Source organism: Eucyclogobius newberryi, unplaced genomic scaffold (assembly GCF_026437365.1).
Source record: "Eucyclogobius newberryi isolate DKJ021-1_F unplaced genomic scaffold, fEucNew1.0.hap1 SCAF_244, whole genome shotgun sequence".
Classification (NCBI taxonomy): Eukaryota; Metazoa; Chordata; class Actinopteri; order Gobiiformes; family Gobiidae; genus Eucyclogobius; species Eucyclogobius newberryi.
In genome coordinates this window covers 53095-62100 of record NW_027315884.1, presented here as the reverse complement: position 1 = coordinate 62100, position 9006 = coordinate 53095, and positions in this window count along the sequence as shown.

Below are 9006 nucleotides of genomic sequence, written 5' to 3'. Positions count from 1 at the left end.
TCCCGGCGTCCCGTGGGGTCCTGCGGCAGAACCCGGAACCTGTTGCGTGTGACAGGACGCCGACGACCCAAAGACTCAAGGACCCAAGGACCCAAGGACCCAAGGACCCAAGGACCCAAGGACCCAAAGACCCAAGGACTCAAGGACTCAAGGACTCAAGGACCCAAGGACCCAAAGACCCAAAGACCCAAGGACCCAAGGACCCAAGGACCCAAGGACCCAAAGACCCAAGGACCCAAGGACTCAAGGACCCAAGGACCCAAGGACCCAAGGACCCAAAGACCCAAGGACTCAAGGACTCAAGGACCCAAGGACCCAAGGACCCAAGGACCCAAAGACCCAAGGACCCAAGGACCCCAAGACTCAAGGACCCAAGGACCCAAGGACCCAAGGACCCAAAGACTCAAGGACCCAAGGACCCAAGGACCCCAAGACTCAAGGACCCAAGGACCCAAGGACCCAAGGACTCAAGGACCCAAGGACTCCCTGAAGCAAAAGTGTATTTTTTGTGTTCGGTTTATGTTTCTAGAGTTAAAATTAGAGCCTTGGGACATGAAATGCGAGTCATGACGAAATACCCGCCCCCGTCTGCCATTCACCGCTGAAGTGTCAAAGTGTCCCGAACGTGTGGTGGACGGACACGAGATGGACCTCTAAACCACCCATTCCGAGCGCATACTGTCCCTGAGGCCGTCCTCCTCCGTTTGAGCCATATTGGTTTCCCCCCCGTGTCCACCATCTGTCTTCCCCCCGAACCCGTCGTCTTTCCAAAAATAGACTCGCCCGAAGTCGGGAGCGGTCGCAGGTTTGACGGGGCAAAGCGCAACCGAGACGTTCGATTCGGCTTCTGACGCTGCGAAGGCGTCGTGGAGCCGAAAGGAACCAGAAAGAGGACAAAAGAACAGAAAGAGGACAAAAGAGCGGGACAAGGACAGAAAGAGAGGGACTTCCAAAACCACGGCTGCAGCGGGAAGCAGGGATGAGCAGTAACTAAACCAGGACTAAACCAGGACTAAACCAGGTCTAAACCAGGACTAAACCAGGACTAAACCAGGTCTAAACCAGGTCTAAACCAGGACTAAACCAGGACTAAACCAGGACTAAACCAGGTCCAAACCAGGACTAAACCAGGACTAAACCAGGTCTAAACCAGGTCTAAACCAGGTCTAAACCAGGACTAAACCAGGACTAAACCAGGACTAAACCAGGTCCAAACCAGGACTAAACCAGGACTAAACCAGGTCTAAACCAGGTCTAAACCAGGTCTAAACCAGGACTAAACCAGGACTAAACCAGGTCTAAACCAGGACTAAACCAGATCTAAACCAGGACTGAACCAGGACTGAACCCGGACTAAACCAGGACTAACCCAGATCTAAACCAGGACTAAACCAGGTCTAAACCAGGACTAAACCAGATCTAAACCAGGACTAAACCAGGACTAAACCAGGACTGAACCAGGACTAAACCAGGACTAAACCAGGACTAAACCAGATCTAAACCAGGTCTAAACCAGGACTAAACCAGGACTAAACCAGGTCTAAACCAGGTCTAAACCAGGACTAAACCAGGACTAAACCAGGACTAAACCAGGACTAAACCAGATCTAAACCAGGTCTAAACCAGGACTAAACCAGGACTAAACCAGGACTGAACCAGGACTAAACCAGATCTAAACCAGGTCTAAACCAGGACTAAACCAGGACTAAACCAGGTCTAAACCAGGTCTAAACCAGGTCTAAACCAGGACTAAACCAGGACTAAACCAGGACTAAACCAGATCTAAACCAGGTCTAAACCAGGACTAAACCAGGTCTAAACCAGGACTAAACCAGGACTAAACCAGATCTAAACCAGGACTAAACCAGGACTAAACCAGGACTGAACCAGGACTAAACCAGGACTAAACCAGGACTAAACCAGATCTAAACCAGGACTAAACCAGGTCCAAACCAGGACTAAACCAGGACTAAACCAGGTCCAAACCAGGACTAAACCAGGTCTAAACCAGGACTAAACCAGGACTAAACCAGATCTAAACCAGGACTAAAGCAGGTCCAAACCAGGACTAAACCAGGACTAAACCAGGTCCAAACCAGGACTAAACCAGGACTAAACCAGGTCTAAACCAGGACTAAACCAGGACTAAACCAGGTCTAAACCAGGTCTAAACCAGGACTAAACCAGGACTAAACCAGGACTAAACCAGGTCCAAACCAGGACTAAACCAGGACTAAACCAGGTCTAAACCAGGTCTAAACCAGGTCTAAACCAGGACTAAACCAGGTCTAAACCAGGACTAAACCAGGTCCAAACCAGGACTAAACCAGGACTAAACCAGGTCTAAACCAGGTCTAAACCAGGTCTAAACCAGGACTAAACCAGGACTAAACCAGGTCTAAACCAGGACTAAACCAGGACTAAACCAGGTCTAAACCAGGTCTAAACCAGGACTAAACCAGGACTAAACCAGGACTAAACCAGGTCCAAACCAGGACTAAACCAGGACTAAACCAGGTCTAAACCAGGTCTAAACCAGGTCTAAACCAGGACTAAACCAGGTCTAAACCAGGACTAAACCAGGTCCAAACCAGGACTAAACCAGGACTAAACCAGGTCTAAACCAGGTCTAAACCAGGTCTAAACCAGGACTAAACCAGGACTAAACCAGGTCTAAACCAGGACTAAACCAGGTCTAAACCAGGACTAAACCAGATCTAAACCAGGACTAAACCAGGACTGAACCAGGACTGAACCAGGACTAAACCAGGACTAAACCAGGACTAAACCAGATCTAAACCAGGTCTAAACCAGGACTAAACCAGGACTAAACCAGGTCTAAACCAGGTCTAAACCAGGACTAAACCAGGACTAAACCAGGACTAAACCAGGACTAAACCAGATCTAAACTAGGTCTAAACCAGGACTGAACCAGGACTGAACCAGGTCTAAACCAGGTCTAAACCAGGACTAAACCAGGACTAAACCAGGACTAAACCAGATCTAAACCAGGTCTAAACCAGGACTAAACCAGGTCTAAACCAGGACTAAACCAGGACTAAACCAGATCTAAACCAGGACTAAACCAGGACTAAACCAGGACTGAACCAGGACTAAACCAGGACTAAACCAGGACTAAACCAGATCTAAACCAGGACTAAACCAGGACTAAACCAGGTCCAAACCAGGACTAAACCAGGTCTAAACCAGGACTAAACCAGGACTAAACCAGATCTAAACCAGGACTAAACCAGGTCCAAACCAGGACTAAACCAGGACTAAACCAGGTCCAAACCAGGACTAAACCAGGTCTAAACCAGGTCTAAACCAGGACTAAACCAGATCTAAACCAGGACTAAACCAGGACTGAACCCGGACTAAACCAGGACTAAACCAGGACTAACCCAGATCTAAACCAGGACTAAACCAGGTCTAAACCAGGTCTAAACCAGGACTAAACCAGATCTAAACCAGGACTAAACCAGGACTAAACCAGGACTGAACCAGGACTAAACCAGATCTAAACCAGGTCTAAACCAGGACTAAACCAGGTCCAAACCAGGACTAAACCAGGACTAAACCAGGTCCAAACCAGGACTAAACCAGGTCTAAACCAGGACTAAACCAGATCTAAACCAGGTCTACACCAGGTCTAAACCAGGACTAAAGCAGGACTAAACCAGGACTAGACCAGGACCCGATTGCGAGAAAGAGGACAAAAGAACGGGACGAAGACGGAAGGAGAGGGACTTCCAAAACCAGGACAGCAGCAGGAGGATGTGACGCATGAATAAAAAGGCGTGCGACACGCGAGCTTGTTCACATTTATTGTAGTTACATGCAGAACTTGACTTCAGTTCACAGTTTCCCTCGTCACGTCAAACGGCCTCCGGACTTCTGTAGCAGACGTCTGTACGTCCGGCGTCTCGTGCTTGAAGTGGAACGCGGGGGGCTAACGTTGACAGGTTAGCTAACGGCGACAGTAAAGCTAACGTCGACGGGTTAGCTAACGTCGACAGGTTAGCTAACGTTGACGGGTTAGTTAATGTTCACAGATTAGCTAACGTCGACAGGTTAGCTAACGTTGAAGGTTTAGCTACCATTAGCTAACGTTGAAGGGTTAGCTAACGTCGACGGGTTAGCTAACGTCGAAGGGTTAGCTAACGTCAAAGGGTTAGCTAACGTTGAAAGGTTAGCTAACGTCGAAGGGTTAGCTAACGTCAAAGGGTTAGCTAACGTTGAAAGGTTAGCTAACGTTGAAGGGTTAGTTAACGTGGAATGGTTAGCTAACGTGGAATGGTTAGCCCCCCGCGCTGAAACTGCTCTGAAGTTCGACACGTTTAAATGTCGAAAGTAAAAATCAAAATCCCAATGTCAATTTCTTGCACAAAAGTTGAACATGTTTTTTTTTTCTTGAACGACGCAAACTTTTGTCCTAATATGCACTTTGTGCTTCCAGACTAAACCGATTTTGACCTTTTTTACACCATTTTTAACAAATGCTTTTTTCAAATTTGTGATTCAATCTTTTTTGTCATTCGTAGATGTTTCAAACACATGATCAGACTTTACTCAGGCTTCATTCACACTTAAACCAGGACTAAACCAGGCTAAACCAGGCTAAACCAGGTCTAAACCAGGTCTAAACCAGGCTAAACAAGGCTAAACCAAGGCTAAACCAAGTCTAAACCAGGCTAAACCAGGACTAAACCAGGACTTAACCAGGCTAAACCAGGCTAAACCAGGCTAAACTAGGACTAAACAGGTCCAAACCAGGACTAAACTAGGCTAAACCAGGTCTAAACCAGGACTAAACCAGGTACAAACCAGGACTAAACAGGTCTAAACCAGGACTAAACTAGGCTAAACCAAGTCTAAACCAGGTCTAAACCAGGCTAAACCAGGACTAAACTAGGCTGAACCAGGTCTAAACCAGGACTAAACCAGGACTAAACCAGGCTAAACCAGGTCTAAACCAGGACTAAACCAGGCTAAACAAGGCTAAACCAAGTCTAAACCAGGCTAAACCAGGACTAAACCAGGCTAAACCAGGCTAACCAGGCTAAACCAGAACTAAACAGGTCTAAACCAGGACTAAACTAGGCTAAACCAAGTCTAAACCAGGCTAAACCAAGTCTAAACCAGGCTAAACCAGGCTAAACCAGGTCTAAACCAGGACTAAACCAGGTACAAACCAGGACTAAACAGGTCTAAACCAGGACTAAACTAGGCTAAACCAAGTCTAAACCAGGTCTAAACCAGGCTAAACCAGGACTAAACTAGGCTGAACCAGGTCTAAACCAGGACTAAACCAGGACTAAACCAGGCTAAACCAGGTCTAAACCAGGACTAAACCAGGCTAAACAAGGCTAAACCAAGTCTAAACCAGGCTAAACCAGGACTAAACCAGGACTTAACCAGGCTAAACCAGGCTAAACCAGGCTAACCAGGCTAAACCAGGACTAAACAGGTCTAAACCAGGACTAAACTAGGCTAAACCAAGTCTAAACCAGGCTAAACCAAGTCTAAACCAGGCTAAACCAGGCTAAACCAGGTCTAAACCAGGACTAAACCAGGTAGAAACCAGGACTAAACAGGTCTAAACCAGGACTAAACAGGTCTAAACCAGGTCTAAACCAGGACTAAACCAGGTCTTAAGTGTGAACACAGCCTTATTCAACACAAACACTATTTCAAATGATTTTCGTATTAAATAAACAATATTTTTTTTTTTAAACTATTGCATAAGTGATCATCATTTGTACAATATACCACGTGTTAAAGGGGCACCACGGAACCTTTCCCCGTCGTGTTAAAGGGGCAACATGGAACATTTCCCCGTCCCATAAAGAATAACTCAAGCTCCTGGAACCTCAAATATAGAAATAAGTCTATAATTCACTTATTTTCAGTCAAATCAATCAATTGCTTTCTAAACCCACCAAAAAATAAATTTAAAAAGAGCTAAAATGTTTTTTTTGTTGTTTTTTAACGACTAAACTTCATAAAGACATTTTACTTTATTACAAGTCCCTAAATCTCGTTTTTTGTGAAACTAGCTTCAGTTTTCAAAGGCCGACGGCAGCTTTACGCCTTCACCTGCAGCATTTACCCCGGAAAACAAAACCCCAATCGCGACTGTTTCACTTCCGATCGGAGTAAACCCGTTTGATCGTTCTCCTCGTTGACACCGGCGGTTCAGAAAAGCCCCGCAGTGCAGCTTTAACACGGGCTCACACCACACAACAACAGGGTTTATTCTTATTCGCAGTCTCCAAAAACAAAAAGAAGTGCAAACATTTCCGACCGTCGCCGCGTCGAGCGAAGAATCCGGCGATAAATACGAACGATAAACACGCTCCCCCGAAGCGTTTGAAGCGTCGAAAAGTGCCAAAAACGAGCGGGGAGAAGCGGCCGAGTCCCGTGTCGCCGCGACAACGGAACCGGCTCGTACGAAAGGGCCGTCCAGACTCTTCAAAATAAAGTCGTCACCGCAGAACATTTCCAAAAAAAAAAACAACAACCCCAAAAGCACACGTCAAAGAACAGTTCATCCAATGACATCGCCCGGACACTGTGGATTATACGCCGGGTCACGCTAGCTTATACTTAACGGTATTTATAGACCGGGAGTTGCGTTCACAAAAAAGCGCTGCCGTCGCGTTTTTTCAAAACACGAATGGTTGAACGGTGTTTTTCGGTCGTCGCGGAAACATTTTCAACGTGAAGCTGGTGACGTTTGATTGGCTGGAGTACAGTTACAGCTCAGAATGTACAATGGAGGTTATATTACACGGAGTGGACGCTCGGGAGCAGAGCCGGCGCGTAAAACTGTGGCCAAACGCGCCTGAACTATGAAGGACCATGAGACACGTCGGTAGGAACACCTTTGTCGTTCGGTTAATGTTTAATAATGTGCGTCGTTTTCCGGGTCGTGAGAAAGAAAACGCACAAACGTTTGTCCTGGGGGCTGTTACTCTCCTCTCCTGTTACTCTCGGTTCGATGTGTCCGAACGTTTCCTCGGGGACAAATAACGTGATGTTGATCGTGAAGAACTGTTTCGTTCTCACGTTCTCGCATCTAAATCTAAAGCCGTTTTATTCCTCTGCTGCGTTTTACGTTTTAAACACTTGATATAATAACGCATTTCCGAGTTTAACGTGTTTTTACTTTGATTGATTCAAAATAATCACAATTTTAATGCAGCATTCTGTAACTAAATGCAAAGTGTTTGTTTTCAAAGCGCCCCCTACAGGTCGGACCACTCACTCAACGGAAATGCAGTTAAGATACCGACTTCGATACGCCAACGGTCGCCAACGGTCATCAACAACGGTCATCAACAACGGTCATCAACAACAATTGCCAACGGTCATCAACGGTCGCCAACGGTCGCCAACGGTCGGCAAAGGACATATACCGCTAGCATGCTACAGGAGGACATCGACCCCTAGCATGCTACAGGAGGACATCGACCCCTAGCATGCTACAGGAGGACATAAACCGCTAGCATGCTACAGGAGGACATCAACCGCTAGCATGCTACAGGAGGACATCAACCGCTAGCATGCTACAGGAGGACATCAACCGCTAGCATGCTACAGGAGGACATCAACCGCTAGCATGCTACAGGAGGACATCGACCCCTAGCATGCTACAGGAGGACATAAACTGCTAGCATGCTACAGGAGGACATCAACCGCTAGCATGCTACAGGAGGACATCAACCGCTAGCATGCTACAGGAGGACATAAACCGCTAGCATGCTACAGGAGGACATCAACCGCTAGCATGCTACAGGAGGACATCAACCGCTAGCATGCTACAGGAGGACATCGACCCCTAGTATGCTACAGGAGGACATAAACCGCTAGCATGCTACAGGAGGACATCAACCGCTAGCATGCTACAGGAGGACATAAACCGCTAGTATGCTACAGGAGGACATCAACCGCTAGCATGCTACAGGAGGATATAAACTGCTAGCATGCTACAGGAGGATATAAACCGCTAGCATGCTACAGGAGGACATACTGGAACTGGAACTGGATCAACTGAAATAGTTTTGGCCGTTTGGTTACAGCGTTTATAACGAGCCGTCAAGTCTCTGCTCCCGAACTTTATATCGGTCGATCAAATCCGCGTCTTCTTTCGAGCGACTCTTTTCTCCCCGATTTCACGCCGTCTTCTCATTTTTGGCAATCGCAGAAAGTTTAATTGTGCTCTACCATGTGTCATGTAAACGTCGTCGATCGCTCCGAAACGCCACAAGAGACGGAACATTGCAAACCGTTGTCGTCGTTAGCTTGTCGTGGGCGCGGTTCGGTTGGAAACGGGCGTCGGCATTCTGCGGTGGGCGTGGCGTGTGAATGGCACTGTGCACAAATGACTGAGTCCACTTTACGTCACATAATAAGTCGTAAACATGATGAGAATGGACCAACGCCGCGTCGCAAAAGCCTCTTTTACACGGCCTTTCGAGCGCAGGTCGCTCATTGGCTGAGTCTGAGTCCGCGTTTTATTTTGAAAAAAAGCTTCCGCGTGAGGATTAATAAATATTCAGCGCACACAAAAGCAGCTAATTACCGGGCAAATTCAAAATAATCCGTCTCGTCTCCAAACTCTGACTTGCTCTCGTGCTAAAGCGCCGCGTTTCCGCCGACGCTAACTTATACGTCGAGCCTTAGCGACACAAAGCTAGCGTAGCGCGTTAGCGACAGCCGTTTCCTGTTTATGGCCGCACGGCAGTCGCTTTGTCAAGAGCCACAATCTGATATTTCCAGGTCATAATGCGTCCGACATTAGCATTAGCATGACATAAAGAGAGGTTCAAACGCGGCGTAGAGCCCCTCACGCACACTAGCTTTAGCAACGCCCCTCACGCACACTAGCTTTAGCAACGCCCCTCACGCACACTAGCTTTAGCCACGCCCCTTATAGACACTAGCTTTAGCCACGCCCCTCACACACACTAGCTTTAGCCACGCCCCTCACGCACACTAGCT